Below are 18,116 nucleotides of genomic sequence, written 5' to 3'. Positions count from 1 at the left end.
GAATTATAACTCAGAGCCAATTGCAAGCCTTTGATCTTGCAAGCCTACAAAAGTTACCATACAATCGCTAAAATTGCAGATTGCTATTCAGTTGCTACAATTCCGCAGGCACTCACACCCCTAAATGGCAAATGAACAGTCTCAAGCTCACAAATCGGCAATACAGTGGTGCCTCGCAAGACGAAAAGAATCCGTTCTGCGAGTCTCTTCGTTTTGCGGTTTTTTCGTCTTGCGAAGCAAGCCCATTAGCGCCTTAGCAGCTTAGCAGATCAGCTGATAAGCGGCTTAGCGGATCAGCTGATAAGCGGCTTAGCGGCTTAGCGGATCAGCTGTTAAGCGGCTTAGCGGATCAGCGGATCAGCTGTTAAGCGGCTTAGCGGTTTAGAAAAAGGGGGGGAGGAAAAAACCCCGCAGGAACTCGCAAGACATTTTCGTCTTGCGAAGCAAGCCCATAGGAAATTCGTTTTGCGAAGCACCTCCAAAACGGAAAACCCTTTCGTCTAGCGGGTTTTCCGTCTTGCGAGGCATTCCTCTTGCGGGGCACCACTGTAAAACATTGTTTTTTGTTCTCTTTTACCATATGTCTGTTTCAGCAGCGATATCGTAAAAGCCCATTTTGTAAGGTCGCAAATTATTATTATTTATTATTTATACCCCGCCCATCTGGGCGGATTCCAACAAAACACTGAAATACAATAACCTATTAAACATTAAAAGCTTCCCTAAACAGGGCTGCCTTCAGATGTCTTCTAAAAGTTTGGTAATTATTTTTCTCTTTGACATCTGATGGGAGGGCGTTCCACAGGGCGGGTGCCACTACCAAGAAGGCCCTCTGCCTGGTTCCCTGTAACTTGGCTTCTCACACTTTGAATTTTCATGGTCAGAATTTGTGGGGGGGGGGGACTGTGGCTTATATTCGGGCCAATACAGTATTTTTGGGCTAGGGTGTTACAGAGAGAGTCTGAGGGTCATATGCAGCCCCCACCATCCCTGGCTACAATTTGCCTATCTGTGTGATCTAATATCTGCTAGAGCACAAGGCACCCTGGATGAATATCCCCCTTCCCCACCCCAGCATTTGAGTCCTGAACACATTGTTCCAGCTGCTTCCATAATGCACCCAGTCCTGTACTCCTGTAAAGAAGCCAAGCATGAGATTACAGTTTTATGGAGCAAGATTTTCCGAACGCTCCAGACCTCTTATCAGAACAGGAGACAGCCACAATTTAAATTGGAAAAGAACTGCCACAATCAATGAGATGTTCATTAATTTTAACAGTAAGCAGTTTCACTCTTCCTCACATTAATTAAGGGATCCGAAACTGTTCTCCGGGCTCCTAAGAATCTATACATTTTGACATCACCCGCTTCATTCTCTTTAGCCAGGCTAAAGAACTGAAAATGAGTTGTTTGCTGTGTTTCCATAAAAGGAAGAAGACAAGACACAGCCACCCTCGGCTAACCTCCTCACCTCCATTAGCACTGACTTCATAAGGAAACGATATGTGGCTGTGTTCCATGACAGATGAGTGACAGCCCTTAACAGGGAACAGACAGTGTGTGTTTTTTGTTTTGCTTTCCCCCTCCATAACCTCTTCTAGCCCACTGATACCACCTTGGATTTAAAGGGGGGGTGGAATCTTGTTTCAAATCTTAAAAGAAGAAAGCAGAGGTGTTCTAAGTATTTATACTAGCATGCATAAGTCAATAGCTATCTTTGCAAGAATGTAATTCACCTAGCATTAGTCTGCTGGCTGGTTTTCTTTAAGGTGGGTAGGGAAAGAGACAAGATTTCACACACACACACACACACACACACACACACACACACACCAAATTTATGTACCTAAAGAAAGAAAAAAGAAAGACATAAAGCCATTTCAAAATAATATTTGTACCAGCACTACGGACTTCCTGTCAATCTCGTTGTATATTCTTTTTTTTACAAATGAATGTACTCTTATTATTGTATATTTCTTTACATTTTATCTAATACATTCCTATATCAATATGTACCCTTAATCTTGTTTCTCAACTCAATTTCTCTCCAATGTCAATCGATAGTGAACCTTTACTATATTTTTGAACATATATCTTATATCTATCCCATTTTTCCATAAATTTTTGTTTTGAATTGCCTCTCAGGCTATTTGTCAACTGTGCCATTTCAGCAAATACTTGTAGTTTATTATGCCAGTCCGTTATTGTCGGGGCTTCTTCTTCCTTCCACCCCTTTGCCACCAAAGTCCGGGCTGCAGCCGTTACATACAAAAACACCTCTCTAAAGAGACATTTCCGCTAAGTATTGTTGGGAAAGAGACAAGATTTCCTGTGATCTATGGGGACTCTGGGAGTCTTGGGTATTGATGGCATGTACCAATAAACCAATACTAAGACTTAAAAAAAAACAACAATGGGAAAGCATTGTCCAGACTTTGATGGCAGATACTGGATTGGCTTTGTAACTTCATGGCTATTAACATAACATTTTGAACCTGGCCTGGCATCAGTGGTTGGCATCAGTGGGCATCTTCTGAGTACCACTAACAAGTAGGACAGAGTTTCTGCTTTCATTTTCTTGTTTATGTTCTCAAAGATCAGGAATACCCATTGCTTCTTCCACCCCGAATGCTAGATCTGTAACACCTACCACAGACTTATTCTCCATTTTATAATCCAGACCCATTTCAGTCTGCTTTCAGACTCGGGTTTAGCACAGAAACAGGCAGCACTAGGGACACCAGGCAGTGAAGATGTGCAAATAAGCATCTTCCCTGAACAACTCCAATGTCTATGTACATTTTCTCTGCAAAATTCAGCTGCTCTTTCCTCAGATTAATTGTGACTTCTCTTCAATATCTACCTAAACAAACCTCATTCAGCTCTCCTAGAGTCTCAACAGTTGCTGTTGAAGGAAGAAAACAACACTTGTAACACTGCTGCTAAAGAACAATGTGTAACTGAAACCCACTGAGTGCACAGTTTTGTATCAAAAGGGGTCTTACAGAGACTACACTTGTGTGCTTCTGTTAGCATTACTTTGATATCCCCCAAACTCTCCTGTATGTAATATTCATGGACCACTATGGCAATGTTTTCTGCTTGTAAAGAGCAAATTCCGGAGATTCAAGTCTGAGGGGAGAGGGTGAAAGTTATTATTTTCATGTCTTTGCTCTCAAGGTAGTTAGCTGCTTGAGAGAATGGTAGACTGAACAGGTACTGCAGAATGTCAGATGGGGCTCTATCTAACCTCCTGGCTTAGCTTTCCTCAAGGATGCCATATTACAGTCTCTAATGCAGTGTCTAATAGGACCCGCTGGGAAACAGATACACTAAAACCTTCTGAACCCCAGACAGATGAAATTTGCACTACATATGACAGACAAGACACATTTCTGTCAATAGTTCAGATCTAAACCACTGATTTAATTACAGGCCTTATTTATATTTATAAACACAGGCTTCCAGATGAATTGGAAACACTATTTTCAGTGTGATTTTCTGGGGGGTTTGTCTGTGGCCGCACGGTACAGTTCGTTCAGTAGCACCCATGTCTTCTTTCCCAACACTTCCCTCAGAAACTGCACGGGGGGGGGGGGACTCGAGACCAGTTATGGTTCATAGCTCTCTGAAAATCCCCTTCCTTTCATCCCATCCCGATATCTCAGGGCAGGTACACATCACTGGCTTAAAAGCCAGCCAGGCCATTTCATGTCTCTGTTTCAATTTGAATTTGTGCATTGTTGTACACATCCACACAGTTTGATGTGCTATTTGAAAGCAGCCCTGTATAGGGATGCCTTTCAATGTGTAGTGTTTATTATGTATTTATATATGTTGGAAGCCGCACAGAGTGGCTCAGGCATCCCAGCAAGATGAGCGGGGTTTAAATAGTAAAATTATTGTTATTATAATTATCATCACCGCCATCAAAAAATTTTATGCTGTTTAGAATACTCGGTAAGGTAAAGGTAAGGTAAAGGACCCCTGGGATGCGACACTCATCTCTGCTTTCAGGCCGAGGGAGCTGGCGTTTCTCTTCAGACAGCTATCCAGGTCACAAGGCCAGCATGACTAAACTGCTTCTGGTGCAACGGGACACCGTGACAAGTGCCAGAGTGTACAGAAATGCCATTTACCTTCCCGCCACAACAGTACCTATTTATCTACTCATCCTGGTATGCTTTCAAACTGCTAGGTTGGCAGAAGCTAGGACAAAGCAGTGGGAGCTCACCCCATTGCGTGGAGTCAAACTGCCAACCTTATGATCAGCAAGCCTGAGATGCTCAGTGGTTTAGACCACAGCACCACCCACATCTACTAGTCCAATGTGCATCACCTGATGTCAGCGACTGGGTAGATAAGGAAGTATGGTGGAGACTGCCGCCCCAGGTGTCACCTAGAGAGGAGGAAGGGGCAGATAGCATAGACCTCCAGGAGTGGTTTGGCACAGGGCATACCTCAGAGGGAGATGAAGGCAAAAGTTGGGAAATAATGGGAGAGGAGGAGGAGGAGGAATTGGATAGCATTCAGCAGGCAGAGGCTGAGCAGCGATTGAATGAGACACTCTCATGCATTCATCCGTACCCTACTCCAAAACCAGCCATTTGCTGAGAATAGCAGAACACCGAGCTCAGAGGCAACTGTCATGTAACAGCCACGGTCAGAGCCAGGAGGAGGAGTCTGATAAATAGGGAAGTAACAGAGAAGCAGGGTGGAGCTTCACTCGGGGCAATGTTAAGCATTACGATGCATCTTGGATTTGTCTCTGCAAATTGTATTAATAAACAGAACTGAGAAAGCTTTCTGTTTCTCTGTCTCACTGCTTTCCTGGGAATTGGCCAGAAGCTTCCAACAGCACCCTGGCACCAGGTTTATTTCCCTGCGCTGTCTCCACCCAGGATGTATTTGTGCTCTTCTCATTTGCACATGTTCAGAGGTGTTTATTTAACTGTATGCTTGCACCTTTCCTCAACCCACACCTTTCCTCCCCACACCAATTTCTGCTACTCCTGAAGTTCCCTTCACCAGCATTGCCATTTTCTCCTGCCTCAAGGGAATGACTTCTGAGTAAACATGCAAAGGATTGCATTGCTAGGTGTACTGTTATTCTTTAGTATGGAACTGGCACAAGCGACAATGGCACAAATATGTGTTACAGATATGCACACCAAAGTATGCCCAACAGAATTGGCTGTAGAATTGGCTGTAGAATTGGCTCCCTGTTCTTCGTTCATTTGGTGGCAAGAGTTAAGTGCCCTGATTTGTGGAATGGCCAATAACAGTGTCCCTCATATAGGAAATTTTAAACTTTGGATTTCCAATGACAGATATTATTTTATTTTAAGGGAGGGCGTTCCATTGTTCTGGATCCACTTTAGATTGCATTTGCACAGCAAAAGCAAATCTAGATTGCATTTGTTTCTGTGTTTTTGAAAAACAAACAAACAAAGGCTACCATACATTCCTATAATGAATAAATAAGAATAGAACCGCACATTATCAGAATCCAACAGACCCATTTTAAGTGCCTCTTCCGCATATGTAACACAGAGTTCAACGTATTTCATTTCCTGACATCACTGTGACGCTGGGAATTTTCCCATTGTGGCTCCACATCACTGGTTGCCACTGGTAGAGGAGTGAGCAACAGTGCAATAACATCAGAACACAAGACCTCTCCTCTTTCCGGAGGGTTGTGAGCGGGAGCAGGCTCCCGAGTCAGCAGGGGGGCATATTCGATCCCCTGCGTCAGCCTTTCCCAGCTGTCATGCCAAGCCCTTCAGCCAGCCAATAGGGCTAGATCGAGGGTGAGGTTTAGCCTCATTTAGGTGGCTGCGGCAGCGCTGGGGTTTCATTCGGCTTCCTGTTTTCATCGGATCACCCACCCACCCTCCCTTAAGGTCATCTCTATACCTTTGACCTTGCTACAGACTTTGGTCGGTTGCCTTGGTTGCCCAGGGGGCCTGGTAGGATTTTTCTCCATTTGGCATATTGGCATCAGCCTCTTGGTTTCCGCCTACCTCATAGCAAATCGTCACAACTTTTGGGTATTGGCGGTTAGGCATTGGAATATGTGTGGTGTGTTGGAGGGCAGGTTGTGCCATCACCTACCCCTCCCCTTGTTTGGGTATTCCGTTAAAGGAATCCGGCAGTCGTGGATCCTGTCCGATGCCCTGCTGGTGGCTAGGGCCATGGCATGACCCCCGGTGATGTCTGGAGAAGCTTCCAGTTGTATTTGCATCAACAAGCTCCTCCTACTGGCTGTTAACCCCCAAATAACCTCCCACTGTGCGGGGTAGGGTCATGTATAGTTTGTTTGATCCAGTGCCTAAGCCAATACCATTCACCTGCTGTAACCAATAAAGATGTGGCCTTATTTTGCCCATTAACCAAAATACATGTGTCCTTGTGCTTTATTTATCTCTACACGGGGGACGGGTCCTCGACTCACAAAGCAATTTGAACTATGCATCCCAAAGAAGGCTACAGAAGCCAAATAGGGCTGCTGATTTCAGCCACAGACTTGTGTATTGATAATATGCAGTTCAATGGACAGAAGACCATTTCCACTGAGAAAACTGGGGGTAGTGGGAGAGAAAAGGGGGGGTTGAGGCATCTAGGAGAGTTAGCAATTTCTATAAAGAAACTATTTCAGATGCTGAGGCATGAGGATGAATAGATAAAGAAGAGTCACAAGAGAGCAATGTTACTACAGTTTACTGGGCCCATTTTAACAAGCTGAATATTAAAAGGGAAACATGAAGAAAAATAGAAGGGAGGACATGCCGGTAAAAAGATGCATAAAAGAATAGCTCAAGCCAGCTGGAAGAAAAACAACAACACAGGCACAAAATGAGCTACAAGTGCCAGGGGAAGGTAGGGACAATAATAAGTTAGCATGTATATTAGGAGGAAGAGTAGAGATCCCCTTGGAATACTGCATGCTGGGGGTGGGTGGGGGCAAATAAAAGTTACAAAAAGATGCAGGAAAGGTACAATTGTTCGATGGCTATTCTGCTTCAGCCGGGAGCTGGGGTTACACCTGAATATATTTCAGTCAGTGGCGCTGAACGAACTACACACTAGAGAGGAAAGTAGATGGGAAATATCTGATGGTGCAATCTTATATGCATCTTCTCAGAAGAATATCCCATGGCGTTCAATAGGGCTCACTCCCAAGTTAGTAGGTACAGCACTGCAGTCTGGATTTGTATAAGTTTCTGTGTTTGAAATTTACAGAAAAAGATGGCTGTGATTATTGAGGCATTGGTGCATTCCCCCCTCCCCCAATGGAACACTAATGAGGTCTGGGCTTCTCCATTTAGGAAAATGACAGCTAGGGAATGGGAGCCCATTTTGGAAGTTTGTAAAATTATGCATGTGTGGAGTAAACAGGGTGTTTTCTTTCGTGGACACAATACGTTCAGTAATATTGATTGACAGTAGTTTGAGACAACAGAAGACAACACCCTCACTTCTTCCCTCAGTGTATAATTATGGAAGTCACTGTCAAAGAAAAAAATTGTGATGGCCACTGACTCTGCTATCTTTCTAAAAGACTGGGCAAATTCATGAATGATAAGTCTATCAGTGGATGTTCACCACAATAGCTAAATGAAGTGGATATTTATCCATTTTTCAGAAGCGAGTATATGTCTGAGGACCAAATGAAGGAAGCAAACAAGACAGAGCCCTCACTACCATACTCTGCCCATGAGATTCTGGAGATATTTGACTACTAGCGGAAACAGAATGGCAGACTGGACCAGTCTTACCATTCTTTTTTATATATATAAATTTTTATTAGAAATTTAAACAAAACATATTTTCTTAAAACATATCATCCTTAATCCCCCCCCACTTTCCCCTCCCCCCTCCCTCCCATAAAACAACCCACCCTCCCCACCCTGACTTCCCTGAGTTCCAATCTCTGGTTTGTCTATAAATGCTATTCTCTGCATATTACAAAATTGCATAAATCATTAATTTATATAACTGATTATTGTCAATAAAAAGCTTGTGAGTGTTTATTCAAAACCTGCCAAGGAGTCCAATTCACTTTGTTGTCTCTTTAAATAATTTGTAAAAGGTCTTTAAAATCACAGTTATCCTTGTCCCATAATTTGTGTGTCAGTTTTGCCAGTTCTGCATAGTCCATCAGTTTATCTTGCCAGACTTCTTTAGTCGGGATTTCCTCAGTCTTCCATCCTTGTGCAGTTTTACCATTCAACAGAGTGAGGCAAGTTCATCAGGTAGCTGTGGGTGTCACAAAATGGGCAGCCCATTGCTAATTAATTCATTGCATTTTTTTTTTTACTGCCAAGTTGATTAAGTCAGAGTTTAGATGCAATGATGTGCACCAGAAGCAAAGCAGCAAGCTGGAGCCCGAATCTGAGCAATATTTGATTTCTCTTAGAATCCAAGGCTGTGGCTATGTGAGAAACCAAGTCCCTCTTGGGGTGTTAATGCTGTGAACCTCTCCATCATAGGCTCAGGTATAGACAAACCATATATAATAAAGACACCACAGTCTCCACTGTGCCTCATTCTGAAGGAAACACGAACCCTGGGTAAGTTGCTGGAACCCCTGGAATTTCACACTACTCAGAGATTAGAGTGGCATGAAAGAATAGAAAGACATTTTGGACCATTGGTAATCATTGTAGCACATAGCAAACATGCCGTACACACAGAGAGAGAGATAAGTTCTTCCACAGAGCTTCAAGAACTGAGAAACGTTCCTCTAGACATTGCACATTTTCTGGAGTGCAACGACTGATGAATATTAATGAATACAGATTCTGATTTAATCACACCTTATCAAACCCCTACCTGGATCTCACTTCTGATTATGCTTTATCAAAATCCTGCTTCGGCATTCCGCTCCCTCCCTTGGCTTCCTCCCCCCCCCCCCCCGCTGTCATGCAGGAAGCCGCTGATGAGCGTTAGCAGCAGGAGAGCATTTTATCCCCTTCTGAACTTTGAGGAATCAGAGGAGAAGAAATGACGGAGATGCTCTGAGATCGTGCTCTGATTAGTGTCGTGCCACAAGTGGAGTTCTCAGAAAGCGACTACCCCCGTTCTGATTTTCCAAGCATGACACAGAGGCACCTATTCCAGATACGTTTGTTTGTTTGATTTTGATGAGACACACAACGAAATGGCACATCAAAAGGGAAGTCATAAAGGAATGCCCCAGGCAGTACTTGCACCTAAAGCATCCCTAGCAAATTATATCCTGTTGGTGAGAGAAAGGACAGGCTAGCTGCAACTCGAGAAGAAGAAAAAAGCTGAAGAATTTTAACAGAGAGGCATACAGAGTGCCATACAAAATTTAATGAAGGCTGTAAGAGCAGGAAAACTACAGCAGTCAGAATTCATGGTTATAGCGATTCAGAGTTGGGATAGGAGAGAGATTAGATTCAGTTCGCATTTAAAGGCAAACCTATCTAATTTGTAGTTTCCAAAACTATATGTGAACTGAAACACAGCAATCCAAAATTCCCAGCCAAGTAATGTGTGCAAAAGCACGCATAAAAATGAAAGTAGTGAAAATAGGAAATTCTTTTGGAAAAATCTATATATTAAGCAAAAATTGTATATAAATGAAAGTAGTGAAAATAGGATCTGTTAGGAGAAATTGGCACCATGATGCTGCCAAATTTTCACTAGGCCTTTTTTTAAAAAAAATGCAAACTGATTTGGAGAACTGAAGAGTGGGAAAATGAGAAACCAAAAATTGACAGATTTGCCCATCCTTGGTTGATTATAGAATTCACAGTGGTTTTTTTAAGCTAGTCACACATGGCAAACATATCCCATGAAATCATCAACAGCAGTATTTTTCAGTGAAGGAGATTTTTGCACTGGATTCAGGCCATCGCTAGCAAAGTTAGAAATGAATTCATTAGAACAAAACACAGCTTGCCTCATCAATATTGATATTCTTTTATGAAAATGTTGGCTCACCAAGTAGCTCCAGAGCTGTCAATCAAAATTAATGGGGCGGGGAAAATCAACTAAAGTTCTTTAAACATTTAAAGGATTTAAGTATTCTACAGTTTCTAGACACTGAAGGAAAAATAATTATACAGGTGAACAGATGCAATGATTAAAGATGGTGGTTCTTTCTATTTCATTCTCTATTCTGATAACAGACCAGAAGCAAAATAGCCACCACAACAATGAACAAGTGCCATCACTTCTCTGATTAAAATTGGCCTACTCTTATTTTTTTCAGGTAAAGTTTCAGCTAGATTAATCTACTAATTAAAATGATTCAATCTAGCAGCTCTCTTTTGGGCTCACCACATGTACAATTACTCCATGTGATGCATTTCCCAAACTTTCTCTTTAAGAAGGGACCTGGGAATTGCAATGCGGGAGACCCCCTTCTGAGTTTGACAGCCTCCATTTCAATATACAGTGGCCGCTATCCGATGCGCCCATTCTGCCAACAAATGTGCTAGTGGAACAGTAGGTTCCCCTGCTCTCCTCTCCCCTGCAGTATCCTCCACCATGCATCCTCAAATTCAAACTGTGGGGTTTGAGGGATCCTCCAGAGAAGATGTAGCTGTGGGAGAGGAGTGGCAGTGCTGCTGTTCCAGTGGAACTCCCTGGCACTGGTGTAGATACAACTCAATACAGTGGTATCTTGTTTCTCAAACACCTTGGTACTCAAAAAACTTGGAACCCAAACACTGCAAACCCAGAAGTACCGGTAAGTGTTCCGGTTTGTGAACTCTTTTCGGAAGCCAAACGTGCTCCGTTTTGAGTGTTACACTTCCAATTTGAGTGTTACACTGAGGTCTGTCTGTTTTTGCTATTTATTTTGCATTTTTGTGGCTCTTTATTGTTTTTGTGACTGTGTGATTTTGTGATTGATTGTGTGACTGCAGTACATTGTTTATTGCTTTCATTTTATGGACCAATGGTCTCGTTAGATAGTAAAATCCATGTTAAATTGCTGTTTTAGGGGTTGTTTTTTAAAAGTCTGGAAGGGATCAATCCATTTTGCATTACTTGCTATGGGAAAGCGTGCCTTGGTTTTGGAATGCTTTGGTTTTGGAACAGACTTCCAAACAGAACGGATTAAGTATGAGAACCAAGGTACCACTGTATAGGTAAATAAGTTTAAATTAAAAGCTAAACAAGCTAATATAAGCAGGTCTGCCCAATTATTCCACTGGGGACAGAGAAATGGAAAAATGGGCCTGTGAAGAGCTTAAGGCAGCTGGTTCCTTCATGGGAGGGAGGGAAGTTTCTGCAAAATGGACTGCCCAGTGCTGATAACCATCATGGACATGATTCTTTGCAAGGTGGGAGTGGTGCTTCCTTCCCACACAATGGCTCCAAATAAGTCACACCAGTCCTGCCTTGCTCTCTCCCTAAAGGGGAAAGTGTTTTTTTAAACAGGAATGGAGTGATGGTTGACCCTGCTGTTTCCTGTTGGCCCCATCCCAGCTCCCATCATAGAGAACAAGGACCCATACACCAGGTATTAATGGTACCCTGGTTGTAATTTATTTGGTCATCTCTTGGAGCCAATTCATTCAACCATTACCGGCTTTCAGGCATAGTACAACTTTGTGAAACAGCTTCCAGCTCTCTCTGTCGCCCTCCAATGCAAACCTTTTATACAGAATCAGCCAAGCACTAGTCAGCACCCATAGGCATTAAAGAACATGCAGGTTCATCATATACCTGACAAAACTATGATGATAGTCACCAACAGCCATTAGACAGCAAACTCACAATGCTATGTACCAGTGCCATACACTATCCACTGAGGTAGATAGAATCATAATTGAATAGAGGTGTCATTGTGCATCATTTAGACCACTCCCGCTGCTCATTCTAGAAAGTCCAGGGCTAGAGAATCACAAGGGATTTCAGTATCCACACCACTGATCATCTTCACTGTCTTCCTTTGAACCCTCCTCTACATACCACATTGTGAAAATCCAGTGTAGCAGAGAAGGAAACAGTAGTTTAGGAATAGCCTATGTGCATAAAAATACTCTAGGACTTCTCCAGAGCAAATTCTTTTTCTTTCACTCATATAGTAAAATGTGCTTTCATTGGCATAAGCCCTTTTGTCTGATTAAAGTTAATCTTGGATGAATCATCACAGTACTTTCATTTTCATTTCTCCAGCTGATTTTTCTTTTCTTTTTTTGGAGATAGACCTTAGGATTCTTTCTGCAGTTTCTTTATGCTATTTCACCCCTTGAAGTACATGTTAAATGGGAAAGTTTTGTAAGATAATTGTTTAAATCCTTTTTTCCTGGAATTGCATAAGCTTTTTGTGTTCTGTATCTCATCACGTATATCACTCTGAGGTGCTGGATGCTAGAAAACCACATAAATAGGGAAGCTTTATATATAGCCTTTTCACCATTTAAAGCTCACAGGATCAGGCCTAGGAGGTTCTTGATTGAATTTATTCACATTGCTAGATTACATGTTCTCCCTATTTATAACCCCCTTCTGAGCAAAATAGGAATAGTGGTAATGGGAGCAAGATGTGTTATTAATAGAAAAATTGAAGTGATGTAGTGGAGCTCTTGGCTGCCTCCTAAAAATTGATGGCTTTGATAATGTTTTTCGCTTGAAATGGAATTTGCAGCACCATTCAAGCCTTACTTTCTGCTCCACGTGATAGCTGTGAATTCTAATGATTTTAAATGTTCTTTTAAAAATAGATATATATTTTTTTAAAAGGTAATGCTCTCCAGTTCCATTGCCTACATACAATTGAACCAAAAAGGTGTATCATTGCAATGTTAATATAATTTTTGAATTGCCCGATCAGTAACTTTGTTATTGTGTCATTCAATGCACCAGCCACGTGACAAAAATATAAAACCACACTGTTAAAACCATGTTTGAATCGAAGAATCAGTAACAGAGAAATAATTAGCCCAAAATCTAGAAAAACATGTGCAATGCAAACACACCTGCTGTGTCTTCAAAATGAAATAATGTTATCATATTATAGCTAAACCAAAGTGTTGTAAATTATTGCTGGAATTACAGCAAAACTCTATATTCATGTTTACTCAGAAGAAAGTTTCAGTTTGTGATGGTTACAACAACGGCAGCAGCAACAACTACTAACACAGCAACCATCTACCATTGTGTGTTGTGCTTTACAGAGCACAAGAGGTCTGGACCCCACCCACGAGGAGTTTGCAATCTAAAACACAGGGTGTTTTAGTGTAAGGATTTCTAATTGTGCAATGGGACCCCCCCCCCAAGTGTGCACTGCATCCTCCCCAAATCTGGTCCAGCAGGTTGGCGTAACCCCTGCAATATATTTCATGGATCCATGTGGAAAGGAGAGGGGGAGAATTAATGTTCCATTGTGCAAAATCAGAAATTCTTGTGCTTCTGAAACATTCCCCTTTGAACTACTTCGGATACCAATTCAGAGAAAGCAAGGAAGGAAGGAGTGGCAGAGATAAATGGAGAAAGAATCTGAAATTGTTTCTGTTACATTTGCTTAGGTTTTGTTACAGAATTAAATGTAGCTAAGAGTGGATAAATCTGTCCATTTTTGTTCCTTTCGGTTATTTCAATTTACCAGTATTAAGTTTAGTCTGCTCTATTTCTGCATCAGTTTGAGATTTCGTTTTTTAAAAAAAGCTTGAAAATGTTACACATTTTTGTGTGCATGTCTCTAATCGTACACAGGTTTGTATGCAAAGTTATCTGATGTATGCATCTTTGCAAGTGATTTCCACTGTTATACAATTTTGTACATTAATTTCCCTAATATGTGCCTTTTTCAATGCATTTTAGATTGAGAATTGCATCGCAAAATTCAGAAAAGTGTGAATTTCAACAGATAGCTATATTCCCATTTGTGTACTGCTTTGGGAAGTATGAATTTGGTAGATTGACAATGAAATGCAATCTGAACCTTCAGCAATTCATACTTCACCCCTCCCCTGTCTTGCTAGAAATGCTCTAGAAGTAGATGAACCCAGGGTACTGCTAGCAATATTTTTCTCTGATTTCTCTCTCAATAGTTCTCAACAGCAATTCACACCTTTCAGAAGGATTAAAAACAGAAGAAACTTGCCATTGCAAGGGATCAAGCTGTATGCTTCCAGCAATAAAAAAAACATCAGAAGCATGAAGAGATGTCATAGCTTGTAAGATTTAAGGCCTGAAATCTTAAAAACGTCAACCGTACACAAAACCATATACATACCTAACCAGTCCTGCTGGGTCAGCTATCATCAGCTTCTGAAACAAGTGAATCAATAAAGCATCTCTTGAGATTTAACCTCATACCCTAGAGATTGGGTCAGAGGTCTGTGAGCCCTATTGCTCTAGAAACAAGCAAAAGATCAATCCAGGTGGAGCTTATAAAATGACTTCAACTCCTGGTTTTAATATATGCTTTTTTGCACCGAAAGCATGTGCTATGGCTTTTCACCTAATCATCAGAGCCAAAGCTTCAGACTGCCATTCAGGGGTCATCCACACTTCTGCTTCTCCCTTACCTAGAAACAGTGGTGCACTGCATGCTCTCAGTGCCCGAGTGTCAGGCGGCAGAGAAACCAACTCCCACAGTAGGTTGCCAGGAACGGACATGACAAGGAAAAGTCCTTACCATCTGCTTTTATTCAATATTCACAGAGAGAGGCTTGGGAATGAAGCCTCTCAGAATAATGACATTGTCCCAAGTAAATCTCTACCCTACTTTTCACCCACTTCCTCATTCATCATCCCCTAAATGGTTGCCACTTAGGGCCATCTGTCTCTGAGTTCTTTGCTCTCCTACTTTCAAGGCCCGCCAGGTTCTGGGAGATGGTGGGTCCGGAAAGCTTTCTAGTGATAACTGTTACGATATTCCATTCCACCTTAAGAGTTGTTGTATATCACATGTCTGTTTACATTCCAGCACAGCCTGCTGGGAACTTCCATTGTGTGTATATAGCTTTTCCTTATGCTTTTTGCTTGGACATGAAGGGGAGCAAACATGTTTTTCCTTTGTCCCGATGCTGAATAAAATGCCTGTAAATACACTTTAAAGGTAAAGGTAAAGGGACCCCTGACTATTAGGTCCAGTCGTGACCGACTCTGGGGTTGCGGCGCTCATCTCGCTTTATTGGCCGAGGGAGCCGGCCTACAGCTTCCAGGTCATGGGGCCAGCATGACGAAGCCACTTCTGGCGAACCAGAGCAGCACACGGAAACGCCGTTTACCTTCCCGACGGAGTGGTACCTATTTATCTACTTGCACTTTGACATGCTCTCAAACTCCTAGGTTGGCAGGAGCAGGGACAGAGCAAAGGGAGCTTACCCTGTTGCGGGGATTCGAACCACCGACCTTCTGATTGGCAAGTCCTAGGCTCTGTGGTTTAACCCACAGCGCCACCCCCATCCCTATACGTAAATACGCTTTACACAGCCTCTGAGTTCTGATCTCTGCTGGCTTGCGTGCTCAGTTTCTGAAGGTTTCATGAAACTCGAGTCGCAGTTACATGCTGATCCAAGGACCAGAGATCACCTGGCTGCTGGCTGGTGAGCTGGGGCCAGCTGGGGGCCTGCCAATTGCCCGTTTCCTTGGACGCATCCCAACAATAACGTGTCAGCCACTGCTCTGGCTCTGCCTCCTCCTCCTCTCCCATTAATTCCCAGCTTTCCCCCTCATCTTCCTCTGAGCTGTGACCTCCCTCAAACCCCTGTTGTAATTCTGAACTGTCTTCTTCTCTGGAAGGGTCAGGCTGGGGAGGCAGTCTCCACCATTCCTCCTCTGTCCAGTCCCTGACACCGAGGCCCGTGCATATGCCAGAGTTTGGAGCCTGGCCACACCAGCACAAGCCCTCACCACCCACCAAGCTGCAGTGGTTTGAGCTGACAGCGAGGGGAGGGAGAAAGTGGCCCAAAGCAGCCGTGCAGCAAGCACAGACCTGAGGGCTATGGTGCCCCATTCACAAATAAGGAGGCAGCTACCAGAGTCTCTTGCCTCTCCTCGGTGGGCGGTGCCCTCCCCCTCCCTCCCTCTTGGCCAGCCCAGGGATGCAATGTGTGCAGGTGTCTGATCGGTGGTCACGAGGGGAAGGAGGCTCCACCACTGCCCCAGCCCTGAAGGCCTGTCCCAGGGCATGGCTAGCCAAGTGTGGGAGCCTTGTGCCCTCTCAAAAATCTGTGCCCAGGGCCATAGCCCTTTACTCCTCCCCATGCGACGCCCCTGCCAAAACAGCATGGGTCTGAACAGTTTTGCTTTCTCTCTGCTTCTTTCCCCCTGAAAATCCATTCTTTAGTGCTAAATCGAACAACAGCAATCAGTGGGAAATCCAAATGCCATTTCTTCCGATTCTTCACTAAACTGTGGGCTTTCCCGGCCATAGGAAGAGTAGATGAGCCCTCAGTCAAGTGACATAGCTTCCCCCCAAAATACTTTATAGATCCTGAAATATGGCAGCGTTCTTTTCGTTGTCTGATGGCTCCTAGTAATGTTTGAGACAAATTGCTTTCCATTCCAATGAACTGTAAAATAAACAAAAGAAACTCATTCCTAAAGGCCCTAATGTCTCAATGAAGGAAATGCAAACGGCTGTCTTGTTCATCAGCAAGAAACCCACTTATTTCAATGAGAAGTGTTTCTCCTGCATTTCTGGATTTCTTGTATGCGTGTGCTGATTTGCATAATAAATACGGATAGTAAATAAGATGCTGGAGAAATCAAATCATCTAAAACATTTGTATCAGCCCTCTCAATATGCCAAGTGATTCTGAAGATAACTTTTAAGTGCAAAGAAATACACAGACTTCAATAGCTTGTTTTATTTACAGGGTTCATTTTCTTCCATCTTCCTCCCCGTTTCTCTTAGCTCACATTTATAGCTGAGCTATTCTTTTCATATTGTGCCCTGAGACCTCAGCTGGCTAGTATTTTTTTTTCTTTTAAAAAAAACCCACCAAAAAAACCTTGAATATCTCTGCCAAGTCTTAAATGAAATGTGTGATGAGTTTTATTCTCTGTTTGGATTTTTTAAAAGTTTAATTATTTGAAGAAAGCATTAAAATATGTAAATGTATTTTAATCAGTATCTTTGAGAGAAAACACATAATTAACACTGTGTCCAGAGTGGCTTATGTTAATCACGACTGCAAACACAGCAGAATCATAAAAACTTTTCGGTAGATATACTTCTCTGTTTGTATCTGCTGGCCTAGGTAAGAATAATGCTTTATTGACAATAAGGGAAGCTTCAGACTCTCTTCCTTCCTTTCCTTTTGGCCCCTACATCAACAGAAAGCAAAATCCCCGAACCACTTGTTATAGTGGAAGCCCTGTTAGTGGATTTCCAAGCTCTCAGTAGGATTTCAAGAGTTTAAATTCCAAAGTCAAGGGATTTCTTCCAAACAGGTAGACAATCAGGACTTCAATCTGAAGGGATTTTCCTTTTCTCTACTCCCATCAAGGGCGCAGTGTCCAAGCTGAAGACATCAATCAATAAAGGAGAAAAAATTGAAGAACCAGCCACATGCCCCGCAAGCCCAGTGAGATATTTGTCAAGCATCCCTCTGAAAGCTCTTAAACACCCTTCTACTCCCTCAATCAAGATTCCTAAGCAGAGGTGCCATTTTGATGTAGTAGGAGTGTTTGTGAACCAGGGACATAAAGCGAAGAGTTTTATAAAGTCAAAGGGTTTTCTCTGTCTGCTGGTGTGTTGGAGTTTTAAAGCACAGCCGACGTTGAGGGTCTTTATTCATGCATTCGCACAAAAACCACAGATGAGATCGATGGAATATAGGATTTTAAAAAATGGAATGCTTGTGGGGCTGCTAGGCAGATAGTGAGGTAGGGAGTGATTCTGGGCTTTCCAACCCACCCATTGTTTTGCTCTTTACGTACCCTGTCCTGGTTGTCATGATGCCACCACTGCAGAATGAAAATGTACAGGAAGAGCAGGAGAAAGCCCATTGCCAGGAGTGTGTGCAGGAGCCAGGCCCTGTGACCGGTAGGGCTTCGCAGGATTGGGGCTTTCCTAAGTTTGTTCTGAAGAGGCAAGGTGCAGCCGCACAGGTGAGGCCGATTGGTAACTCACAGCACCTGGTGGCAAGAGCCGGGAAGGGGTATAAGGTCAGCAT

Source organism: Podarcis erhardii, assembly GCF_964252035.2.
Source record: "Podarcis erhardii genome assembly, chromosome: 3".
Classification (NCBI taxonomy): Eukaryota; Metazoa; Chordata; class Lepidosauria; order Squamata; family Lacertidae; genus Podarcis; species Podarcis erhardii.
The sequence above is the reverse complement of the archived record's forward strand: the minus strand, read 5'-3'. Positions refer to the sequence as shown.